General features: G+C 43.2%; 1 long non-coding RNA gene across 1 annotated transcript; it reads left to right on the top strand.

The window, feature by feature from the left end:
* The first annotated feature begins 8,027 nt into the window (after positions 1-8,027).
* On the top strand, positions 8,028-10,115 carry LOC308457577. Its single transcript, XR_013977013.1, has 3 exons — positions 8,028-8,160; positions 8,469-8,587; positions 10,007-10,115. It is a non-coding gene; the product is annotated as an uncharacterized lncRNA (long non-coding RNA).
* Positions 10,116-25,831: the final 15,716 nt, after the last annotated feature.

Here is a 25,831-nt window from a genome sequence, read left to right as displayed (position 1 = left end):
TCGATAGTGCAATTTCAAAATTTTGTCTCTCTCCTCTTTTGTTCGAAGAGTAATCAAGCAGTCCCTCACCTTGTTCCTCCTTTGTCCTCTTCCAAGTCTAAATGCACTCACTATCTTAAATTCTTCCTTCCCCAAGTCCTGTTGCCAAAAATCTGCGAATTCCTGTGTAAGAAATTCAGCCAAATTGTCTTTCTCACGTTCTGGTACAGCCCTGATTCTTAAATTTCTTTGTTTCTCTTTCAATTCAATCATAGACAGTGTCAAACCGTGGTCTTCCAATTGCTTGTATACCGGTCATATTGAGCTTTTTCAGAGCTTTCGCTTCCATCGGTGACAGCCACCTTGGGGTTTTGTTTTCCAACAAATCCTTGTATCTTATCCAAACATTAAACAGTGCTTTCCTGACAATATGGTTTTTAAATGCTTTATGCGCTTTGACCTTGTCATACCACAGATATGCATGCCATCCAAATACATTGTTAAAACCTTCTAAGTCCAAAATGTCTGTGTTTTCAAGAAGTAGCCATTCTTTCAACCAGCAAAAAGCTGCTGATTCATAGTAAAGTTTAAAGTCTGGCAGGGCAAATCCACCCCTTTCCTTTGCATCAGTTAATATCTTAAATTTTATTCTGGGCTTCTTGCCCTGCCAGACAAATCTAGAAATATCTCTCTGCCACTTCTTGAAACAGTCCATCTTGTCCACAATTTGCAATGTTTGAAACAAAAACAGCATTAGAGGAAACAATTTCTATTTGTATCCGTCTTTTTAAAAGCAGATCTAGCAACAGAGTTCCTTTCGTTTTCCAAATATTTTGTTCCTTTTAAGTGCAAAAGGGAACATTGGAATCAATATGTTTCTCTTTTTTAACTATCTGTCAAAAACGTTTTGTCCACAGTCAATGAACTTCCCCAAAGTGTCTGTCTCTGACACCCCGCTCCCAGGATCAAGACGGTGGAAATTTATCTTTCTTTATTCTCTCTTCTGCAGGTTTAAACAGTCTAAAAAGATTCCCCCCTCTTCTCCTGCTTCCAAGGGGGTTTAGTGATTTTAACTTATGGAAATTTAGTCCTTTACAAACGACTTTCCAGACTCTAGCTTGCAATGTCTTTGCTTCAATCTATTTACAAAAGCGGAAGGCGGACTTCCTGTTTAGACCTTCCCGCTTCGGTGCCAAATTAAAAAAGTTTCTTAATCCAATTTTCCGTTCTACTCACGGGCAGTTGTTTAAAATCCAATTGTCCACAGGAAAAAGTCAGCGCTCTCCGGCAACAGCAATGCGGCTTCACTCCATGAAAAAAGCAGTCGATTCAAAGCACCGCGCCATTCACCCCACGTCGCTCCGGATCCCCGAAACCGGGTTTCCCCGCGAGTAGGGGAGGCGCAAAGGGTGCCAGCCGAATCCCACGTCCACAGGCTTCTCCCGCCTGTGGTTTTTAATGAGTCTCCGCCTTGCCGCGGCGGTCCAGACCCTAGTTCTCACGAAGCGGATTCCTCCTGGTCAGAGGAAATCCGCCATTGCCGGAGGCGCTAACCCGGAAGTCTCTGTGGGATTGCAATGTTCATCTCACCTCCTTGCTTCCCACATTTGCTTTTCAAAATACAGTGGTACCTCGGGTTACATACACTTCAGGTTACATACGCTTCAGGTTACAGACTCCGCTAACCCAGAAATAGTACCTCGGGTTAAGAACTTTGCTGCAGGATGAGAACAGAAATAGTGCTCTGGCGGCACGGCGGCAGCAGGAGGCCCCATTAGCTAAAGTAGTGCTTCAGCTTAAGAACAATTTCAAGTTAAGAACGGACCTCCGGAACGAATTAAGTTCTTAACCCGAGGTACCACTGTACTGGCTGGTGAAAACCAAGCGGCTAGTTTGCACTCGAGTTTCAGGCAAACTGAAGTAGGGCTGTGGTGACAGGCAGTGCCTGGCTAAACATTGTCACATGTGTAACATGAAAAACACACACAGCCTGCCTACTCAGTGCATCCACACTTGAGCAACATGAATTTATGTTGGATTTCCCCCTCAACACATTATCTGCAGGTGGAAACATTTTAATTAAATGCAAAAAATGTGAACTATTGCTTTAATGAGGATAATGTTATGCAGGCGACACAAAAAACACATGGGGACAGCATCCTCCACCCCACCTGAGGGCAGCAGACTAATTTAGGAGGAGCAGGTCAGGCCACGTGGCTCACACAGTCCTGTCCTCCAACACATTGTTACTGCTTTCCATTCCAGCCCCTGCATGTCTATTGAGGGGGTGGCAATCCTTTGCAAACACAAATCCAGAAGAAATCACTCGGGTGCTGCTAGACTCCCATCATCAAAAATGCAAACGATATTTGTTGAATAAATTTGGAAGAAATTCTTCCAACTTTTCTTCTTCTTTTCTCTTTATTTCTTCTTCTTTTTTCTTTTCTTCTTCTTTTTTCTCTTTTGTTCCTTTTTTCATATATATGTGCTTATTTGAAATATATATCAATCAATAGACTTTATTTGCGTAGCCGACAGGCCATAGCATCAAAGGACAAACACCGACAAAAATACATTACAAATATAGTTACCATAAAATCTTATGACCTATTTAAAACCCTAGGTAGAAGCTGGATTATCATTCATCAATGACCCTCTGTCCCATGGGCGGCGGCCTTTTCTCTGGTAGATTGTTCCAGGTCGGTTAAGTAAATAGACCAGCCAAATTGAAAGATTATAAATATAAATATAACGTCGGAGGGATGGTCAGGACAGGGAGAAAGATAATAATAACCAGATGCAGATAAATTAATAATCTCAGTACTTAATACTTGGCAGAGGTAATAAAATACTAATAATAAAACATAATGATAATAATGATAAGATCCTAGGCAAGGAATCCGGGTGACGACACTCATGTCAGTCAGATAGCAGCTCTCAGTCTCATTGCTCTCTCGATAAATTTGGCAACCTTCTCTGTTGTCAAGCTGTTCTGGTCGGCTAGGAGTGAGAACAATTTGGCTTCACAAGAGCGGCCCGGGATGGCAGATAGGAGCGGCGTGATGGTCTCGTCCCTGAGATCTTTATATAGGGAACAAGACAGGAGAACGTGTGACACAGTCTCTACGTAGCCAGCTCCACAGGGGCAGAGCCGGTTCTCGAATGAAATTTTTTGATATCTACCTTCAAGAACAGCTGAGGGTAACATATTTAGTCTGGCCAGTGTAAAGGCCCGTCTGAGTTTTGGAATGGTTAAGGTAGACAAATAAGGTGCCCGAAAATCAAAGTGGGAGGGGGGCAGATAAGCGTACCAAGCACTAAATTTCTTAATATAGGCCAGATTATTCTGCTGCTCAATATCCTTCATGTGCTGGTCAATAATGGTTTTTGCCTTGGGGAGACCCATTTTCAGGAGATGCTGTGCTTGGAGGCCACATGTAAGTAGTTTTTGATGCACTACTTTGGACCACCGACTTCTATGAGCATCTCGTGCTACTAGAGGTAGTAGTCCGGATGGGTTTAAATTGAAGCGAAGCCAATAGTTGAATGTTCTTAGCCAGGTTCGGGTTTCGACGGAGAGGAGCTCAGTCTCCAGCCGTAGGGCCGCATTTGGTGCGCATGGTGGAACAGCTAGGATTTGTCTTAAGAATTTAGACTGGACCGTTTCAAGTGTGCGGCAATGATTTCCCGTCCAGATTTGGGCCCCGTAGAGTAATTGCGCCAAGGGTTTTGCTTGAAAGACCTCCAGAGCTGCTGGGATGTGTCTGCCCCCCTTCGTAAAGTAAAAGCGTGACAGTATTTTGGCGCTTTGAGATGCTTTTTCCCTAGCATATTTATGATGGGCCTCCCAGGTCCCTGTTGACTGGAAAACTACTCCGAGGTATTTGAAAATTTTGACCTGTTCTATTGGCTGATTGTCCACCTCCCATCTGTGATGTCTGTGTCTCCTAGCGAAGACCATGACTTTGGTTTTTTGGTGATTAACCACCAGTTGATCTCTCCTACAGTAGGCTGAGAATTCTCTTAGTAGCCTTTTGAGGCCTACTTTAGTTCGTGATAAGAGAACCGCGTCGTCCGCATAGAGGAGCGCTGAAATTGATTTTTCGGCCAGTTTGGGGGCATGAAACTCCAGGGATGTTAGGTATTTGACCATGTCATTTATATATAAGTTGAATAAGGCCTGGGCTAAAATACAGCCCTGCTTGACTCCTTTGGTGGCTGGTACAGGGCCAATTAGTTGCCCATTTACTGAGGTTCTTACATATAACTTGGAGTCTTTATATAGGTTTTTTATCAAGAATAGTAATCTTTTGTCAATGTTGGTAGCATTGAGTTTAGCCCAAAGTTTGACTCGTGAGATCGAGTCAAAGGCCGCCTTCAGGTCAATAAATGCTGCGTATAGAATCCCACGTGTTTTATTGACGTATTTGTCAATGAGGTGTGCTAATATGAAGCAATGGTCTATTGTTGTTCTGCCCTGTCTGAAGCCGGCTTGCTACTCTGCCAGAACTGCCTCAGTTTCCATCCAGTCAATTAGTTTGATGTGGAGGTGTTTGGCATACAATTTGCTGGGGATAGTAAGGAGGCTAATGGGTCTATAGCTCGCTGGATCTGCCATAGGACCCTTTTTGTAGATTGGGATGATTACTGCCTCTGTCCAGCAACCAGGGATTATGCCTGTTGAATCGATGTATGTAAATATTGACGCCATTATAGGAGCCCACCAACTGATATTGTTCTTCATGAGCTCTGCTGGAATGTGGTCTATGCCCAGGGCTTTGTTGTTTTTCAGTTGGGCAATTAGATTCCCCACCTCCTCTATGGAGACAGGAGGCCAATAGGGTAAGTTCTCGGGGTAGGCACTTGGATCATTGTGCTGAGCTTTGTCGTCATAGAAGAGGGTTTGAAAATATTTAATCCACTCCTGGGGTTCTACAGTACATATGGGACCAATCCGCTCCTGGCCCAGGAGGCCCGTAATGGTACGCCAGAAGGAGGTTGAGTCTTTCTCATTCGAGGCCTTCACTAAATTACACCAGGCCAATCTCTCAGCTTTTTGTTTTTTTACCTTTAATAGCTGTTTGTAGTTTCGTCTTAAACAGATGTAAACCATAAATAGCGAGGGTGCTCCGGTGTTTCTGTAATTCCGATAGGTTGATCTCAGGCGTTTCCTTGCTTTTCTACACTCCAAATCAAACCATCTCTCTTGATCCATTGCCCGTTTTGTAACAGAATTAAGTATCTCAGTTGTTAGGAAGGTCTTTAGTCTTACTAATAGCTTGATAAACGAGTCCATGGCCTTTTCCCCGGTATTAGCTGATAAAATGGCTGAGTAGATGGTCTTCATGTCTTCCAAATGGAGGAGATGGGTTAGCTCTGTATTGAGCATGGGGGTCCATTTAATTCTTCTGGGGGCCAGTGATCCCAGATTAACGATGGGGGTGTAGTAAAGGTTAGCCGTGGGTTTGTTAAACGATGGACCATTGAGCGCTAAAATTAGTGGAAGGTGGTCGCTTTCGGTGTTATGTCCCACTTGAAACCTCGACACAGAGTTATAGGCGAATCTTGATATCAGAATATAGTCTATCACACTTCCTCCCATCTTTGAAAAATAGGTATACTCCCCTGGGCGATCCTCTTCCTTACTACCGTTTAATATCATCAACTCCCTTCTTTTTGCGACCTGGGCTAGACATAGCCACAAGAAGTTGCATTTATTATCTTTAGAAAGTCGTGAGACGCCTGCTTCGGTTGGACTTTCCGGGTCCTGAATCTGATTATATTGGCTGTAAAGATTGTTATCATCAATTCCCATACGGGCGTTGAAATCCCCCTCGATTATAATCTGTGTAGAAGGGTGGGAAGATTCTATGGACTCTAGGAATGCCTCTAACTCTGCCCAGTTAGCTTTCACTATAGATTTTTTTTGGCAGGGGGGCAGATAGACATTGACCACTACCAGCGCATCTCTCTTAAATTTGAGTAGGACTGCCGTGGCTAGTGAATTGCAGTTTGGGAGGGCTTTTAAGGAATGTTCAAGCTCTGTGGAGATAAGGCTGGCTAAACCTCCACTAGGCCTACCTCCCCTCACAGATGGAGTAGCAAATAGGGAGTGACAAGAATACCCGTTGAACAGAATGGGGTCGCTGTGCCAGGTCTCCTGCAGGAGGATGATATCGAATCGCTTAAGAAACATTGCAAGTTGTTGATTGTTTTTCTTAGCGCGCCATCCTGCAATATTCCAGGACAGCAGCTTTAATTCTCTGTCCCTCCATGGTGTAGATTTGTTGGGTCCACTGTGTCCAGTGACCCCTTTACATCTAAAAAAAACACTCCCATTAAGTTTGTCAATAGGCATCTGCTGCATAAGGGAATGATTATCCATAGCTCTTGGGGACTTAAAGGGGTGGTTTGGACTTGGGGGAGTAGCTATTTCATTTGGGGAGAGTTTTAGATAGTTGAACCAGGTGCTCGGAGATGTGACAGTCTGTTTTAGTTTTGCCTTACCATACTCCAGCGGGGGCTGCGATTGGTCTTCCGAATCTACACATTTAAAGGCGCCACCCACCATCCTCTTGTCCACTAGGCACTTGGGGGATATAGGCCGTGTGTGTGAGCCTTCCGTAGTCTCAACATGGGGCTCCTTTTTGGTCAATCTGCTTCTCAGGGTGTCCAGTCTAACCAAGATTTCCTTTTGGGCTGGCATCTGCAGTGACCAGAACCGATTTATTAGGGCATGTTCTTCTATGGAGAAAGAGTCCTCTCTGTCGTTCGAATGAAGTTGAGTCTCAATAGGGGCTATGTTTTCCTGCTGGTGCACTAGGCTCTGGTTTTGCTGGTTTTGTTGCATGTGCACTCTATCGTTTTGTTCCTCTGTTCCTGGTCTCCCTTCCCCCTTGGCCTCCAGTAGGGAGGTTAGCGGGGCTCTGTTTTCAAAGATTCTTAATAAATCTATTCCTTTCTTTAAAAATAGATTTCTTGTTCTAAAGATGAAGTTGACCAGATTATGATCTGTGAAAGTGATCAGGGCACGGACTGAATGTCCATCTTGATATAGGTAGTCTATACTGTCTATGTTGGTTGCTTTAACTGCCCCAGGTAGAATGTTGTTTATAATAGTCAGCAGGTGCCTCACGCGGTCTGTCCCTGTGCAAGGACCCAGTGGTTTTGGATAGTTCGTGAATACCATCTTTTCCGGGCTTAGGACCAGGATCCATTCTTTCTTTCTACTGGGGGCTTGGGGTTCCCGCAGGTTCCCGTCTATATTGGAGATCCCCGACTTACTTCTGTTTGCAGTTGCTACAGGGGTCCTAGGTGGATTCAAGACAGGGGCATCCAGCTGTAGTTTGGTTGCTTTTGTCAGGCTGGGCGAACACAGGGGGAGAACAGCCGTGGGGGGGCTTATTTCTTTGAATGTACTTGGGGAATTATTTTCACATATGGGGAGGGGTTTGGTCTTTGGCGAATCTCCCTTGTCGATCTCTTTGGTGCCTTGAGCTTTGATTTTTTTTGTGGATATAGGAGGTGATGATAATAAGTTGAAGAGTTTCTGCCACTGTTTTTTACTGATGTGTTGGGTTTTTCTAGACGGCTTAAAATTTTTGATGTTTTTAGTTTTCTTCGTCTTGGGTTCCGGTTTTCTTTTACGTGAGTTCTTTTTGGGTGGTATGTGGATTCCAGCATCTGAGTCCAGGGACTGATCTGTGGCTCTTTTTGCTTGTTTGAAATTCTCCACAAGCGTCAGGAGTAGGCCATTTGTTACTGCTAGGAAGTTTCTTATATATTGTAGAGGTCTGTGCGTATCTGATCTATTTGATCGTGTAACTGGTCACCCCTCTCTTCTATACTGTTGGCATTCTCTGTGGGCTGAGGGTCTTGCTGGTTTTCCCTGAGATTCTGAGGGTCTTGCTGGTTTTCCCTGAGATTCTGAATTGATTTTTGGTGCTCGAGGTCATTGGGGTTGGGGGAATTGGTCATCAAGGCGTTCTCAGCTTGACCAATCCAGCACAGTAGGGGCAATTTCTTTTGGAGTGCTCTCGTGCTGTGGATTCTTATTCCCTTCTTTATTGGGGAAGTAATTGGTGATTTTACTTTGCTTCCTTCGGGGCTCCCACTCCCCGAGGTGATATTGGTGCAAATCCCAGGTCCATATAGTTCTTTCTTGTAAGGACCATGTTGAGCGTGGAAAAAGGTAATTGGGAGCAGCTTGCTGGAATCTCTTAGTCCTGGGTTTTTTGGCTTCACTTGGCTCAATCACAAGACAGATTATATTTATCTTCCAGTTTCCCACCTTCGAAAGGTGGGGAGGGTTGTTTTACAAGCAGGGTTTTATGCTTGTCCCTTATCTCGGAGGGCCTCTGGGGTTTCTACTCCCTTTTCCGTCTTTAGTTCTCAGCTTTTAACGCTTCTGTCCTGTGGTGCCTTCCCCCTTATATTTGCGAGCAGAAATACCGAGGCTGTCTCCAGTACCCTCGTCACCCTCAAAGAAGTTATAAATGACTAATAAATCAGAATGGTTTACTGCAGCAAAGTAATAGGGCTTGTGCCGGGGGATAAAATGAAGCAGAACTTGCCTTCAGTTTCAGCTGCTCCTTCTTGAAATATATATGTATGTATGTGTTTGCAATATTTTGCTTATATTTTGTAACAATTATGTTAAATAAATTAAACATTTTAAAAAATGCAAACGCAACACGCTGGCTAATAACGGTTAGTAAATATATAATTGGTATGATGTCATTCAAAATATACGATTAGGCCACTTTAAAATAATCTATATATCATACAACACATCTCACAAAATAGACAAGTAACTGCAAGTTGTTATATGTATCAGAGTCAAACAAAGATTCAAACAACCAATGAATAGCAAGGAACGCCAAACAACTCTCAAAGGAAGACATCTCACGAAAGTCTCAAAGGAAGACGTGTCTCCGAAGTCTCAGTGCATCCGGACATAGTTCAACTGTTTTGGAATAAAGTCTTCATCAGCGAATAATCAATGAAATATACATACTAGTGAAGATCATACTAGTGGATCAGTGCTCACTGGATAATGTAGCTGCTGATTTTTGTAGATTGTCACATTTTGCAACACAGGGGTTTGTGTTTGTTCGGACTCCCATCATCGCCAACCATTGGCCATTTGGGGTGGGGCTGATGGTAGATGGAGTCCAGCGACAACTAGCAAGCCACAGATTCTCCAACCCTGGTCTGATGGTAGGGTCGGCCCCAGCTGGCTGTGCAAGGGGATGAAGGTGCAAAAGGGCAGCATGTTTCATGAAAGCATGCCCATGTCTGTTGATCAAGTCGCATGAGGGCAGTAGGCCATCAGATGATATGGCCACTAGCACTGTCGCAGAGAGATCTTTCTCCTGCGTGTTTATTGGAGCATGTTTCGCGCACCCTCCCAACAGGCTGCCCTCTGCTTCTGCATGGTTAAAGGGATGTGTGCTCAGTAATCTGCTTTTGAGCTGTATTACTTTAATGCAGCTCAAAATAGCTTTGGTAACAGCGTGAGATCTTGACCCACTTAAATTCAGCCAAGCAATATGCAGGATGGAGCCCCAGAGGAAGAAAAAGCTTTTGCTTTCCCCTCAAACCGTAGGTAGAAACCCCCCCACCCCAACGAATTTTCTCGGAGAAGCATCCAAAATCTATACATAATAAGGCGATTGCAGAAAGGAAGTATGAATAAGCCATCTTTTCATTTTGAGAAGCGGGAAGATGTGGTGACATTTCAGCGACTAACCCTTTGAACACATAAATCCCCTCCCTGTTAGAAGGTAATCTGGTCTCTCAGGCTCAAAGTAGGATAATGAAGTGTCTCAAAAAATAAATACATGGTAAGTATTCAGTAAGTGCTTCTTCTTCCACAACCTGCAGTTCACACATGCATTCTATGTTTCTCTGACTTAGGAAATGCACAGACATAAATAAATTCCACTCTAATTTTACACTCCAACCGATACACCTTTAAAGCTTTAAATTTTATTTTCTGACATTTATATATATATTTTTCATTCAGGGAACACAAGGAGGCCTGCAGGTTGTTCCTCAGAAGTCATTGACCAGACCCAAACTTGCTTACTTTACCTATAGAAGCTCCTATAGAAACCGCCCTTGGACCAGACCGCTTAGATGACGATTGCCCAGATGCTAACATCCCCTTTGCAGGTAAGGTTCTTGAGTGTGTGGTGGCTGTGCAAATCCAAGCTGACAGAAGTAAGGCCTTGTCAGTATATGTCACCTGTACTCAGAGATCTGCACTGGTTGCTGATTTGCTAACGGGCCAAGTTCAGAGTATTATTATTGATATATAAATCCCTTAACAACTTGGGACCAGTTTACTTATGAGATCGCTTTACCCTGCAAGTGCTCACTCAACCACTTACATCAGTGGAATCATCACTGCTCTAGGTAAAGGTAAAGGGACCCCTGACCATTAGGTCCAGTCGTGGCCGACTCTGGGGTTGCGGCGCTCATTTCGCTTTATTGGCCGACGGAGCTGGCGTACAGCTTCCAGGTCATGTGGCCAGCATGACTAAGACGCTTCTGGCGAACCAGAGCAGCACACGGAAACGCCGTTTACCTTCCCGCCGGAGCGGTACCTATTTATCTACTTGCACTTTGATGTGCTTTTGAACTGCTTGGTTGGCAGGAGCAGGGACTGAACAATGGGAGCTCACCCTGTCACTGGGATTCGAACCGCCGACCTTCTGATCAGCAAGTCCTAGGCTCTGTGGTTTAACCCACAGCGCTACCCGCGTCACTGCTCTAGGTACCACTTACTACCTGCTCCACGTTTTTAAGAACTCCATCATCTAGTGTGGCAGCAACTACACTGTGGAACTCCCTGCCTCTTGATATCAAGCAAACACCTTCACTGTATTCTTTTTGGCTCCTGCTAAGATCATTCTTGTTTAGAGAAGCCTATGCAGATGCTTAGGAAGTTGGTGCAAATTTTAATCCGTTTTAGCTTTTCAACTATGGTTGCGGATTTTTCTTGATTTTACTTTTATCTTTTCATAAACTACTTTGAGGCTTTTCTTTTTACAATCAAGTAGTGTAAAGAAGGCTGATCGCCAAAGAATTGATGCTTTTGAATTATGGTGCTGGAGGAGACTCTTGAGTCCCATGGACTGCAAGAAGAACAAACCTATCCATTCTTAAGGAAATCAGCCCTGAGTGCTCACTGGAAGGGCAGATCGTGAAGCTGAGGCTCCAATACTTTGGCCACCTCATGAGAAGAGAAGACTCCCTGGAAAAGACCCTGATGTTGGGAAAGATGGAGGGCACAAGGAGAAGGGGACGACAGAGGACGAGATGGTTGGACAGTTCTCGAAGCTACAAACATGAGTTTGACCAAACTGCGGGAAGCAGTGAAGACAGAAGTGCCTGGCGTGCTCTGGTCCATGGGGTCACGAAGAGTCGGACACGACTAAACGACTAAACAACAACAGTGTAATTTAATTAATTAATAAGATGCGGCTCCATTATAATCATTGTTTTTAGAGCGGTGGCAGTTGTGTGTTTTTTCTTTTTACAAGTTGTTGGCACTTAAAGCGAAAACCAGATTTCAAATTCCACATCTGTAATATGTTATGCTGCATTTCACCAGGAGAGCAGTGAGCACAATATATCTAGTGGTTTTTATATATGCTACTAAGGTAAATGCAAAGGTAAAGGGCGCCTGGTTGGTTAAGTCTAGTCAAAGGACCATTGCACATCAAGGACCTATTGGGTTCAAGCTTTGTGAGAAACAATCAACGCTGAGGGTGGAAATTCCAAAATCAAGCCACTAGAGGGCATTGTACTCTGCCTCTTGCTGCTTTCTTCATAGATACTGCAAGAAATTACTTTTTCCCTTGATCTCAGGGCAGCATGAAAACCTCTCCATTTCATTTCTCTTAATATCTCATTTTTCCATTGTAACTTCAGTTTTCTACGTTTCATTTTGCATTTTTTTAAATCATTAAAAATTGTCCACATTTTAGCACAAATTTCTCCTAATGTTCGCTTGCAGTTGTGCCTCGTATGCACATTTTTGCAAGTATTTCCCCCTAATATGGTGCATTTTATATATTATATTTTGTTCACACCTATATTTTTTATCCACACTTTATTTGGAGAATGCTCATCACAAAGTTCACCAAAGTGTGAATTTTAAGTGTTTCTGTTTGTCTAATGTTTTGGAATGTGCAGATTGGGGAGGTTTGCATTAAAATAGTAAAAGAGTCAAATTTATTCCCCACCCACACATGCCATAGATGCTAGGAATGTGTGCAACGGGCTTCTTTTAATTGTCAGTCTGAACTGCAGTCTTGAGCAACAATGTAGGCTTTCGAGGAATTGCCCATTGCTGTGACAGATGCAACATTTCATATATATTCTTGGAAACATTCCCAAATTGCTTTGGGAAATTATTTATTATTCATCTTTGAATACCGTTATTCATTTCAAATATTTGTAGACCGCTATTCTTTTTTAAACAAAAAACAAACAAACTACCCTATTGTTGATATATTCTTAATTGCCTTCATTGCCCAGTATACCAGAAGGAGCGTCTCCACCCCCATCATTCAGCCCGGACACTGAGGTCCAGCGCTGAGGGCCTTCTGGCAGTTCCCTCACTGCAAGAAGCAAAGCTACAGGGAACCAGGCAGAGGGCCTTCTCGGTAGTGGCGCCCAGCCTGTGGAATGCCCTCCCATCAGAGGTCAAGGAAATAAACAACTATCTGACTTTAAGAAGACATCTGCAGGAAGCCCTGTTTAGGGAAGTTTTTAATGTTTGATGTTTTATCATTTTATTATTGTTGTTATTATTATTATTATTATTATTATTATTATTATCATTAATGTTATTAATATTCTGTTGGGAGCCACCCAGAGTGGCTGGGGAAACCCAGCCAGATGGGTGGTGTATAAATAAAAAAATATTATTATTATTATTTATTAAAAACTGAAGGAAAGCTTCCTTTTTCTCTTGTGTGTACCTCCCTTCCAGTCAGATTTTCAACTTTAGTACTGAGAAATATGCCGCCTCCCTACCTTATGGCAGGGGGTCAAAAGCCCTTTCCAGTTTAAGAACCACACATTCCTTCATAAGGAACCTTCTGGGGCCACATTCTAGTGGCTCCCAGGGTCAGAATCAAAAGTGGGTGAGACCAGAGGCAAAATGGGCAGAGCAATGGATTTGACTCTTCACTATGTACAACAGGCTACATTCTGGCCATGAAAATATCAGAGGATGTCTAAAAACGCATCTCTCCCCTCTTCATGTGAGCAAAGGTTTTATTGTAGTCCAAGAACACATTCCAGCCAGGCTAAAGCTGAAGATGGTGTAGAGTCTGACTGGGGGGGACTGTGGCCTTGGAAGAGCCCCGAGGGCCAAATAAAAAGAACCAGAGGGCCACATTCAGACCCCTTCCCCATTGGTGTCTTAGGGGAATGAGAAAATGCTGAATTATTTTAAGTTCAGTAAAAAGTGTTGGTTAAAATACATGTTCAGAAGGCTGATGGTCATTAGAACAAATGGCAGTTATCCTATCCCTTAGAGAAATTAGTTCAGGGTTTTTTAAAACACCAAATAGAACACATTTTGCACATTTTTCTCAGGTGTTGGTGGCACAACATTTTAATAGAAGACCTCGACTTCCCATAAGAAGAGCAACAGCATTAAATGTTTCACCCTGTCGATTCATCCATATGGGAGCTAAATACATGAATGAGCTGGAAAGATTTCTAGCCCACACTGAGCTTCATTCATACTGAAGGAGTGAGAGGTGTGTGAATTACTTAACAACCGCTTGATTAAATGTTGAGAGAGTCACAGCTGAGCAGCTTCCTATCTGTAATGAAACAAATAACATCAAAGCACGGCCCCCTCAGGACACACACAGCCAGTCATACTTTCAGCTTCTGTGTGGGCAGCATAAACAAACAGTTAGTTTTTGGCATGAATGATACATCCTTCAGCCCCTGACTTTTTGCTGGCTTGGAGAAATCAATTGACAAACTCCTCGGATGCCATTTGACAAATATTTAGCATGCCTACCACGAAAAGCACAAGATCAAATAGGATCCTTTTCTGTCTTTATGTTTTAAGGGAGACATGAAACTGTCCCAGCAAAATAAATAACATTGGCCGCCTTTGAATCCAGCCAGGCTCCCACAACCAACAACCGCTTCTGGCCACATTGGGTATACTATTCATTTTCAGTTTATTTTAAAGTTGCAAAGAGTTGAAAATACTTTAACTTCCATGATGAGGAATTCCTTAGTGTAAATTTAGAACCTGATGCACATAGGAGGGAAAACTCTTCAGTGTTGCTTACAATCTGTTGATTTGCAGCAGATGTATAAATTATGTTCTGATTAGCCTTTTATATGGAATTGCCACCCTTAGTTCACTCATTTTCCCCAGGAAATCCAGGTGATGGCCAAAACATTGCATTTCAGTGCTTTCTGTGTTGTTCTTTCATGTTTTTGGAGATTTGACTTATGGAGATTTTGGACAATAAAACCCAGTGGCAGGCAAAGTAACATTGAGACTTCTGCATTTAATCTGAAGCTTCCAGATTCAGATCACTGTATTGTTTAATGTTCTGCATGGCAGGGAATTAATTGGGCCCTGTTGAATCAGCCTTGGTTTCCCAACTACAGGACAGTCTTCCATTTCTGGTTTCATATACAGATAAATAATACAAGGTAACCCATAATTAAAGCCTGCCCCAGTAGGGAACAAAAGTTGACTAAATAAGGAGTAATTCATCACTTACTTGCCCAACCAAGCTGTATGGGGGGAAAAACAAAATGGACTGGAGTTGTAAGCTTTTAATTAACATTGCAAAATATCTTTGCTGAATATAGGCAGATCTTGGCAATGGAAAAGCGTATTGCAGTATAAAATAACGCTAGATTAAGTGCTGTTTGGAACTGGCATTTTAATTCCAGCTAATTGCAGAAGAGCAATACCCAAGCAGCAATAAATTGCTTTAACTGAAAGCAACCTTAAAGAAACAGCACTAATAGGGATCAAAAGGGACCAACAAAGATATATACTACAGCTGGTACAGTGCATTGTAGTCAGCTAAAAGATCAGCTTTTAATTAGAATCTTCTATCTCAAATCTCATCCTGGTGATAAACCCGCATGGTAGTTCTATAGATAACCTATAGTGGCCCAGTTCACACGGTTTTCCTGACTTGTAAGCATCCCCAAGCCCTCCTAAGCACTACATGAGATTCTGCATGGAACATTAGTGAAAACTGAGCTTTACCCAAATACTGCCGTGTCAGCTGGGGGAAAACTGCTGCCAGGATCACAGAAATTATATCTGTATTGTTATGGGTTTGCAGGGTGCAAGGATCCCCTAAAAGTCTTGGTACTACATTACCCCTCATAATTTATGGAGCTAGGTCTCCATAAATTTCTAAATGCATGAAGTCTTCATCCAGGTGCGAGGCAGCTTAGCAGTGTAAAGAGGCAGGCTGAATCAATTTCTTGGCTAGGAATCACCTGGAGAGAAGCAGCAGCATGTGAATACAAAGGAAAGTAATGGGCAATTGTCACAAACAGTTACCTTTTTGCAGAGCAGCAGAGGAGGGGCTAGGAACTTAATATGCGGACTCTCCCGCTGTGCTATAGCTACACTGAATCCACCACTCGCAGGACGGTTTGGTTCTGTGGGCCCGTGCACAAAGGCAAAATCATGCAAACTCAGGAAGCATAAGAAATGCTCAACTGCCCCCTGTAAGGTGGAGGGCTGCTTACAGGGCTCTGGGAAGGTTGTGGGGTGGTCCAGAGCCCCCATGCCTCCTTCCCAGAGCCAGGTAAGCCATCCTCCGCCTCACTTAGCAGCCTCAGGGAAGGATTTACGAGGGTTTTGGGAATCTCTCTAGGCCATCCTGTGACATTACGAGAGAAAACACACAGAGTGCATGGTTGGGGGAGGGCAGGAATGGAGATTGGAGAGCAGTGGGTTTTGCCCACTCTTTGTTTATTTATTTCCCCACTGAAATATATTCGGTGTCAGGTGTGGATTTCTTGCTCTTTATTCAGCTCATAGTAGTGAGGAATGCCAGTTCCCCCGAAATGTCTGCTTTATATACATAATTTACACAATGGGCCCCACATGATTGGCTAATTCCGGGATTCTCCTGTAGGCCAATAATGTTGCGGATTCACTTCCACCTGGAGCTGGATTGGGTGGCTCCTGCAGACCAATCAGACTGCTGCATTCTGAATCCTATTGTTCTAGGACCAATCAGGCTGCTGCATTTTGGATCCTATTCAACTCAGTACATAACACACACCCACGTAAGGTCCTGATCGCAAGTTCTGGCTCTCTGTATGTGCATTAGAGGAAATCTGCTTATGCAAAACACCCCTGCCACCCAGTACATGGAATATCTGTTCAATTTGTTGCTGGGTTTGATTCCAAAGAAATTTGGGGAATGATCCAGCCCAAATCTGACCGGTTTGAAATTTCATTGACTTCAGGGGGAGAGGGTCGCTTACGTACTTAACTTTCCCATCAAGTAAAACTTGGGTTGAACTGGACTTTTAGATTTCATGGTGCCCTGCTGATCATACCCACAAGGTCTGGATTTTAAAACGTCCTTGGCATTGGGTGTCACCTGGGGGCAGGGATGTGGGGTCTTTGTAGGTTAGTCAGAGTGCGCATCTTGTGGAATTCATTTGTCATTCACAAATGGGAGATTGCAGGCTGCCTACAGGAGTTTGGTATTGTCTCCCTTCTCAAAGCATGACTGCTTTAAGGCTTCAGCAGAATGCTATTTTGGGCTTTGTGATGAGATGATTATAATATAAAGTCATGCTGCGTGACCAGCTTGCCAGGTGTTCACTGTTCAGTTCTATTACTTGTGGATTGAACAAGCGATGATGTGAGGAGAAATCTGATTTAGAGAAGGAAAAGGGAGGACTGCAATGCAATGTGGAGGGCTCCTGTTCAGTCTGTCAGCCAAGCAGCTGTCCCTCCTTTCAGAACACTCCATTCCATCCCCCTGTTTTCTATCCTCCCCCACTTCCAAGATACTAAGTATGCTGGGGTATATTACAATATATTACATAGGAAAGTTCTGAATAGCAGATTAAACTGCAGGGGTTTTCTGAGTTGGAGGGAGTGCAATTGCTTCCAAGCATTCATACATTCTGACACCAGTTCCTGCTTAGAAGCAGCCTTCTTCAATCTAGCGTCCTCCAGATATTTTGGACAAGGGCCAGTCCCAAACATTTTGGCACCTGAGCAAACCACAAAATGGCACCCACCTCCCCTCAGGAGAAGAAGAGGGGAGTGAAGATTTACATCAGGAACAAGGGGGAGAAATAAAGATCAATACTGCACATTGGCAACAACAGCAAGCAATACTTTCATTGGAGTCTGGATCTGCCACCCCTGTAGATCTTGCCATCCAAGGCAGTTGCCTCACCTTGCCTCATGGGTGGGCCAGCTCTGTTTTGGACTGCATAGACAGCATGGTCAATGGTCAAGGATGTCCAACAATACCTGGAAGCCATTGGATCAGGAAAGTCTTGTTGGAGCAACAAAATCAAGTGAAAGGATCTGAGATGGATGTTAAAACCAAATCGGTTCCTCGTGAAAGCGCATCTTGATGTTCTCTGCCCAATTTTCCGAGAGTGGTTCCCTTGAGAATGCTATTAAAATGAGTGGAGTAACTGGTTTGTCAATGCATCTGTTTGCAGCAATAAACAATGCAATCAGTATGGCTTGTAGCAATAAGCAATGCAAGCTCCCTATCTTTTGCATTTGAATAGACCAGCTATATGGGTGAAGGGCTAAGGAAGGTTCTGCCCATGATTCCTCTGTGGATACTGTGATGTGCAGACTTTCGGTCCTCCTCCTGAAGAACCAGAAGCCAATCAGGGCTGGGAAGAGTTTCAAGCAACCTGGAGAGAGTAGAGAATTAAAAGAGAGAACCTGACAATTAAATTGACCAGGAATTAGTTGGGTGGTTAGGGAATTGCTAGGAAGGCAACCCAGATTCTTCCCTGAAGGGAATGAAAACATCCTAGAAGGGGTGGGAAGTGTTTTACTTGCTGAGTGGAAGAAAATAGCCATTCTAGGAAGAATCAGCTTAATCAGAAACAGGTATAAAGTGAAGTTTTATGCAAAATTCTTAATTTCTTCAGTAAAGTGTTCTTGACTGAAACAAAGTACTGTGCATAATCAGAGAAACCATTAAGCTTTAACCCTCATCAAGTGTGTTTAAATAAAATTCCAGTTCTGTTTCCAACATGCCTCATCCTTCCTTTGAACCTCTGGTTAAGGGATAACCTTTTACACTATGAAGAGGTCTTGCTGCTGGATATGAGAAAACAGTAGCTCGGACAGAGAATATCAGACCTCACAAGTGTTACTGACAGGAGTGTCTAAGTTACACTTCTAAACAGAGCTCATCTAGTTGCTTAATATTCAATTTACTATTAAGAAAATGGGAGAAGGCTCTCTTCTTCCCCTGAGAGGGGCTCAAGAACTGTTTTAATTTTCAAAACCACATCCCATGGTTGTACCTTCTGAAGCAAGGAATTGGGGCTGCAGTAGAAACCCAGTCGTGTTACTTAGTTCCCATCTCTACTGAGGTACAGAGACTCTGAAGATGTCGGAGAAATGTTAGAAGATTTGTTTTCATGTTTAGGCTTTGTCAATCATGAGAACTGGGGCAGTTTAAAATACTGATACTTTCACTTTACCTCCCTTTCTCTTTATCCTTGACTGAGGGAAGGGGCAGACACACACAGCACAAATGTCTTCTGGCATTTTTGAAAAATGCATAGGCTCAGAGTTTGATAAACCTCCTGGAGGAAAAAATTCCACTACTGTGAAAGAGCCACCAGGAATGCCTGCCTTAATCTTTAAATGGTGTGTGGATTATATAGCTCTCCTTTGTTCTGAGAAACTGTGATGAAAGAGCAACCAAGAATGGAAAAGGCGAGTTGTCTCCAACAATTATTTCAAGGTTTTTAAGGCAGTCACATGCTTCCAGAGACCCACTTAATGCTGTAAAATTTCCATCTTACACTTAGCCAGTATAAATAAATGCAAACAAACTTTATGTCACAGAAATGTTGTTAAGTCTTCAGTGACCTTCATCTCAAGGAAAAGTGTCCAAGGAAATCCTGAAACTTCTGACTACAGTGAGATTGGGATATTCATGGGAGGGTACATAGATTTTTTTAAGTGCCTTCCATTTCCCCAGGATGATTTACATCAGGCATAGGCAAACTCCAGCCCTCCAGATGTTTGGGACTACAATTTCCATCATCCCTGACCACTGGTCCTGTTAGCTAGGGATGATGGGAATTGTAGTCCCAAACATCTGGAGGGCCGGAGTTTGCCTATGCCTGATCTTGATGATCACAAATTCTGGTGGTTGGAGTGTTCCAGTGTTATGAGATCCACTTTTCCATACATGTTTTAATAAATTTTTAATCACGTCATCTCTTAATCAATACACACATCTGTGTACTCTTAACTGGAAGTAAGTCCCGCTGAACTCAGTTGGGCTGACTTCTGAGTTGACATGTAAAGCTTGCCCTGTTGAACTGTTGTAGCTGGTGAGCAAGGCTGTATGTGTATGATGCTAAATGTTCTGAGCAAGCAAGTGTGTATACACACACACACACATTATTAGTTTTTAATTATAATAATCCAATAACAGCCTCATTATATCAATGTCAAATTGGAATACAATTCCTAATATCAATCATTCCAATACCAAATTATATAATTTAGGTGGCCTCCCAAGTGCTAGAATTTTCTTTTAAATAATTTTTATTAACAGACCAATCAAATCAAATCAAATCACATAAATTCCAAATTACAAAGCCAAATTTTAAATTTTTGTTGGGGGTACCCGTATTTCAAGTTCTGAAGGGGATCCAGTCCTCTTGTTGCCAAGTGCTAGAATTGATGGTTTGATGATTTAGTTTATTTCTACATTCCAGCCATAATAGTAATTCCTTATACAACAGCTGCAATATTTATAACTTCTATTTGTGTTGACAAATTAAATTATTTAAAAGACTGCAAGTGAAGATCTCATACTGTATCCTTGTTCTTCCTGTGTGTGACATTTATTCTGTTGTTTCTTCCTGTCCTTGTAAAATATTATGTCTATCTTTTTCCCGGTTGTTGCTGCTATACATCATGCCTTGCGCGGAGCTGATACCCCAATGTTATTCCAAAAAATTCTGCAAGCAAGTACCGGTATATTTTAACACCTCATAAGCTAGCCACCAGATGGAGCCAGTCTTCCAGGCATTCAGGTGTTAAATGGCATATGGATAGTCTGGTTTCCTTCTTCCCAAATTTCCATTTTAAAAAGAAAACATTGTTTTCCTCCCTAATACTTCTTTGTGTGATTCTTGTGCACTTTTACAAAATGTGAAGCACAGGGTATGTGGACTCCAAACACAGTCAAATCACCAGATTGCTCCCTGTCATTCGATATCCAGCCCCTATGCCTGAGAGGAAAATAAATGTCATTGACTTGATTTGTAGCAATAGTTGAACATCAAATTAGAATTGGCCCCTGTCTCGCCTTTTACCACCTAGACAGGTTCACATTTTCTCTTCAATGTTCTTCCTTTAAAATAAAAATCAAACTGACTCTACTAACTGGTCATTAAATAGATTAACGTATGCAAATCAACGGTGCCCTTTTCAGGGTGATGTGCTAGCAGCTCTAAGTCAAATATGGTAAAAGCAAATTAAATAAGACTGCAGCCAGCCAGCTGGTTTTCGGGACTATGAATGAAAAAGTCATAGGGACTGTGTGTGTTTGTGGAGAAAGAGAGAGCTGAGTGAGTGACCTACATTTCTTCTAGGTCAGCTGTGGGCAGAAGGCAGATGGGGGAATTACTGGCAGATCTCTGGGTGATTTGCAGTAGATCAGCAACCAATTGTTGGACAATAGCAACAACAAAATTGCTTTCCTCCAAAAAAATTAGGTACTGAGAGTAAATTCCTGGGCTCATAATGTGCTTACAGGCAAACCCTTTTTTTAATACCAACTATCATTTTCCTATGGTTTTCCTAGTAGTGATGTATGGGAGTGAGAGCTGGACCATAAAGACGGCTGATCACCGAAGAATTGATGCTTTTGAATTATGGTGCTGGAGGAGATTCTTGAGAGTCCCATGGACTGCAAGAAGATCAAACCTCTCTATTCTTAAGGAAATCAGCCCTGAGTGCTCACTGGAAGGACAGATTGTGAAGCTGAGACTCCAATACTTTGGCCAAATCATGAGAAGAGAAGACTCCCTGGAAAAGACCCTGATGTTGGGAAAGATGGAGGGCACAAGGAGAAGGGGACGACAGAGGACGAGATGGTTGGACAGTGTTCTCGAAGCTACCAGCATGAGTTTGACCAAACTGCGGGAGGCAGTAAAGACAGAAGTGCCTGGCGTGCTCTGGTCCATGGGGTCACGAAGAGTCGGACACGACTAAATGACTAAACAACAACAACAACAACAAATTCTTTTCCTTGTCCAAAGATCTTGGAATTCTAGTAATAAAAAAGGATGCCTCTCCACATTGGGAGTTGCCTTATACTAAGGGCAGATCCACGCTATACCTTCAGAGCATATTCAGTGCACATCTAAAGCACATCTTCCCCCAAAGAATCGTTGGGAATTGTAGTTGGTTAAGGGTATTTGGTAGCACAGTGAGATGGAGCTATAGTTTCCAATATTCTTTGTGGGATTCCTGGTGCTCCAACACTGAGCTCTCACCCTTGTATTACATCTCCTCTGTCCCCTTGTTTGTCATTCACTCTTCCTCTTCACTGTGGCTATTATTTTCAATATTCAGCTAGTGCTAACATGTGAACAGTGCTTTACAGGGTACAAGAGGACAGATCTCTGCGCTGAGGAGCTTACAATCCAAAATTCAGCCACCAGGGTGAGGAGAAGAAGAGCAGCAGAGGGGTAAACAGGGGGAAAATATGTGGTCTTTTCTGCTTAAGCTTATTCATATTTACGTACTTGTTCAGTTATCTCTTTAAATGTTTGATAGCTTGCCCTTCTCATCCCCTCCAACATTTCTCCGATGAAAATAAGGATGCCCTAAAGAAAAGTGGGACATTTCAGGATCAAATCATAAACCAACTTTTGTCAATCCAGAAACAGCTTCTGTAAATCCAGGACAGTCCCTGGAAAATAGGGATACTGAGGGTCTGCCTTCATTGTTACTGATATTTCGTGTGTGTGTGTGTGTGTGTGCAGCATTTGTTCCTTTAAAAAACAACAACTATTAAAACAAAAGCTAGTCTTATAACACTTGGTAGCAAAAGACAATGAAAAACAGCCAAGAGGAGTAGAAAGCTAAAAAGGGTCACTCCTTAAAAATCTAGAAAGTCTCAATGAACAGGTTTGGGCCAGTAATGACAGCAATGTCAGCGCCTGATATACCTGCAGGGGGAGGACAGATGGGGAGAAGGCATGTAACCCAAGCCAGCATAGGGAATTCCCTAATACTGAGTCAGACTAATGGTCCATCTAGCTCAGAAGGATCTGCACTGGCTGTCAGCAGCTCTCTAGGGTTTCAGAATGGGTCCCAGCCCTAACTGGAGACATCAGGGATTGAACCTGGGAGCTTTTGTGTGCAAAACAGTTTATTTGCCACTGAGCTATGGCCCTTTCCGAAAGAAGTGAGCATCCCCCAACCATGGGGCGTGAAGAAAAGCCCCCTCTGCAAGGAGGGAGGGAGGGGGAGAGAGAGAGAGAGAGATGCAGGTGCTCCTTCAGAAATTTGGGTCCCCAGCAGCCACATTCTTGGAGTCCAACAATATCTGAACGTGCCATATTGGTGCTACCCCTGGATTACAGCAATGGTCTAGAGCAGGGGTAGTCAACCTTTTTATACCTACCGCCCACTAATGCATCTTTCTTGATAGTAAAATTTCCTTACCGCCCACCAGTGCTCAATGGGAGGAGGATTCAGCTTGTGCCATAGAACCCCCTACCGCCCACCAAGAATCCTGAAACGCCCACTAGTGGGCAGTAGGGACCAGGTTAACAACCCCTAGTCTAGAGCTAGAGAACCCCAAATTTTAATCCCCACTCAGCTATGAAGCTCACTGAATGGCCTTGGGCCCACTATTTTCCAGGCTAACTAACCCCACCAGGTTGTTATTAAGATAAATTGTACCCTGGAGTGATTGTGTAATGCATACATACATGAATTAGAGTAATTATACAAAGTTTTTAAGGATGAAGCAATTGTTCTTGAACGTAGAAGTGGATCTCTCCATCAAGTTGGTCCAAGCTGAATGGATTCAAAGTTTCCCTTCTTTCCTTTGTCCTTCTTAAGATAGGCAAGCGGAAATGCCTTTTCTTGATTTAATGGATTCTCTGCAGGCTTCATAACTTGTATTTCATCAAGTCTAGGTCTAGACCTAACCATTTGGTATCACATGTAGTATTATTTTATGATCTTGCAGGTTGGATTAATAAAGCCTTGGAACGTAATTCCTACCGCCACAGTCAATACAGATGTCCCAATTTAATAATCTGCAGCCACTCCACAGACTGGAATAATGTTTTATCTCTATCAAATCTATATCAGTGAAAGCCAAGGGTTTACACTGAGTGCAGCAAGATTAATTCTCAGAACCACCCACACACGGGTGCTTCTGCAAAGATGTCACCAGCAGATGGTGGCATTTTCACTGACTCTTGTGGCAGGCGAAATTGGCATATAATTAATGGAATGCACATGACTGGAAGTACACGATGCACGCTTCACAGTAAAATCTATGAATGGCAAAGAATCTGTGATTGCAAAAAGAAAAGAAAAGAAAAGATGACAAATGGATTTAACAGCAAATGACATTTATTTGTGCTGTGCTAGAGGCAGAACGTGGACTAGGAAACAGCATACGATTCATATGAACCTATGAATAGCTGGGCTGGATCAGGCCAAAGGCATCTAGTACAGTATTCTGTACAAGATTTTCCCAGTAGTGATGTATGGAAGTGAGAGCTGGACCATAAAGAAGGCTGGCCGCCGAAGAATTGATGCTTTTGAAGTATGGTGCTGGAGGAGATTCTTGAGAGTCCCATGGACTGCAAGAAGATCAAACCTATCCATTCTGAAGGAAATCAGCCCTGAGTGCTCACTGGAAGGACAGATCGTGAAGCTGAGGCTCCAGTACTTTGGCCACCTCATGAGAAGAGAAGACTCACTGGAAAAGACCCTGATGGTGGGAAAGATGGAGGGCTCAAGGCGAAGGGACGACAGAGGATGAGATGGTTGGACAGTGTTCTCAAAGCTACCAGCATGAGTCTGACCAAACTGCGGGAGGCAGTGGAAGACAGGAGTGCCTGGCGTGCTCTGGTCCATGGGGTCACGAAGAGTCGGACATGACTAAACAACACAGTATTCTGTGGCCAAACAATACCTATAGGAAGCCCTTACTATGTGGACTCTCCCTCCCTCCCCCCCCCCTCTCTCACACACACACACACAGAGTACTACTAAGTCCTGGTGAAACTGTGCTTACTGACTCCTGCCCACTAGTGGAGATAAAGATGTTATCAATGGCAACAGCAGCCAAGAGAGCATTGTTATGAATTGTGCATCTCCCTGAATCAGATCTTCTGTTCCAACAGAACCCACACTTTGAATGTTATATTTAGTGTTGTGGGATTTGTTTTCCTATTGATTCATCCTTTGGGTGCCTAGTCCAAGAGGAAGATCCACACAGTTGCTAGTAGTGCATGTGAAAAGGATCTAGGGGGTCTTAGACTACAAGTTTGATGCAGCAGCAAAAAGAGCTAATTCTATTTTAGGCTGCATCAACAGAATACCTCTAGTTGCATTCGCTTCATGTTGCAGATTTTCAGGTTGCAGATGCGGCAAATATTCTCTCAAAATTCCCACAACACACAATAAATTGCTTGCTCTTCCTATTCACAATCTGTTTGCACTGGCTCAGCTTCCTACATATGAACATGTCACCTTTAACATGCCTCCATTTCTTTGGATGTTCCCCCATCTGTTCTGAGCAGAGGACAGAGGCAAAGAGCTTCTGTCTGTGAGCGAACACGACTGTGGCTGATGCAAGTGATTTCCCTTCATTGATGAGGGTGTGATTTGCCCAAACCATTTTGTGGTCTTGTCTGTTTTTCTGCTTTTTTAGATTATACCAGCCCCCACCCACCTTTGGTAATCATTTTGTGTTATGCCATATTGCCATTTCACCAGGCCTGGCTCAAGAGCTTTTGCTGCCTTAGGTAAAAGACAAAATGTCTCTCCCCTGTCCCATGTATAGAAGAAGCCACTCAGATTGCCCATTGACTGTGACTTCAGTGCTGGCAAACAGGACAGCTTTCACCTTTGTACGTGTGTGCGTAGGGTAGTCTACATGGAATGCACGCATTTTGCTCCCTGCTGTTCCTGCCCCCTCCAGCATCTGCTGCCTGAGGCAGAAGACTAAGACTGTTCAACGGTAGAGACGGCCCTGCATTCAGTCCAAACCACAAGGGCAAAAAAGAGAGAATAGAGTAATCGCAGATGAGAAAAAAACAAACCTCAAAAAGTGCTCTTGTATGCTGGACCTCTATCTACCAATGACTGCGAGCATAACCACTGAGATTTAATGGGGCTTGAAATGGGTGGTGTGGCCTAGCTCCCATTGAATGGTATTTGGGCAAAAGCAGTGCCTGGTGACCTGTAGTATTCCAGAAAGATGCACCTGGTGCAGGGCTTCCTTAGCCTGCTCAGGGTGTCCTCCGATAAACCCGAGTGTGAGTCTTAATCAGTAATCGGCTATGGGAGATATTGCGAATGAAACTGTGAGTCACG

This window comes from Podarcis pityusensis, assembly GCF_964106645.2.
Source record: "Podarcis pityusensis genome assembly, chromosome: 10".
Classification (NCBI taxonomy): domain Eukaryota; kingdom Metazoa; phylum Chordata; class Lepidosauria; order Squamata; family Lacertidae; genus Podarcis; species Podarcis pityusensis.
This window is presented reverse-complemented; position numbering and strand designations above follow the sequence as displayed.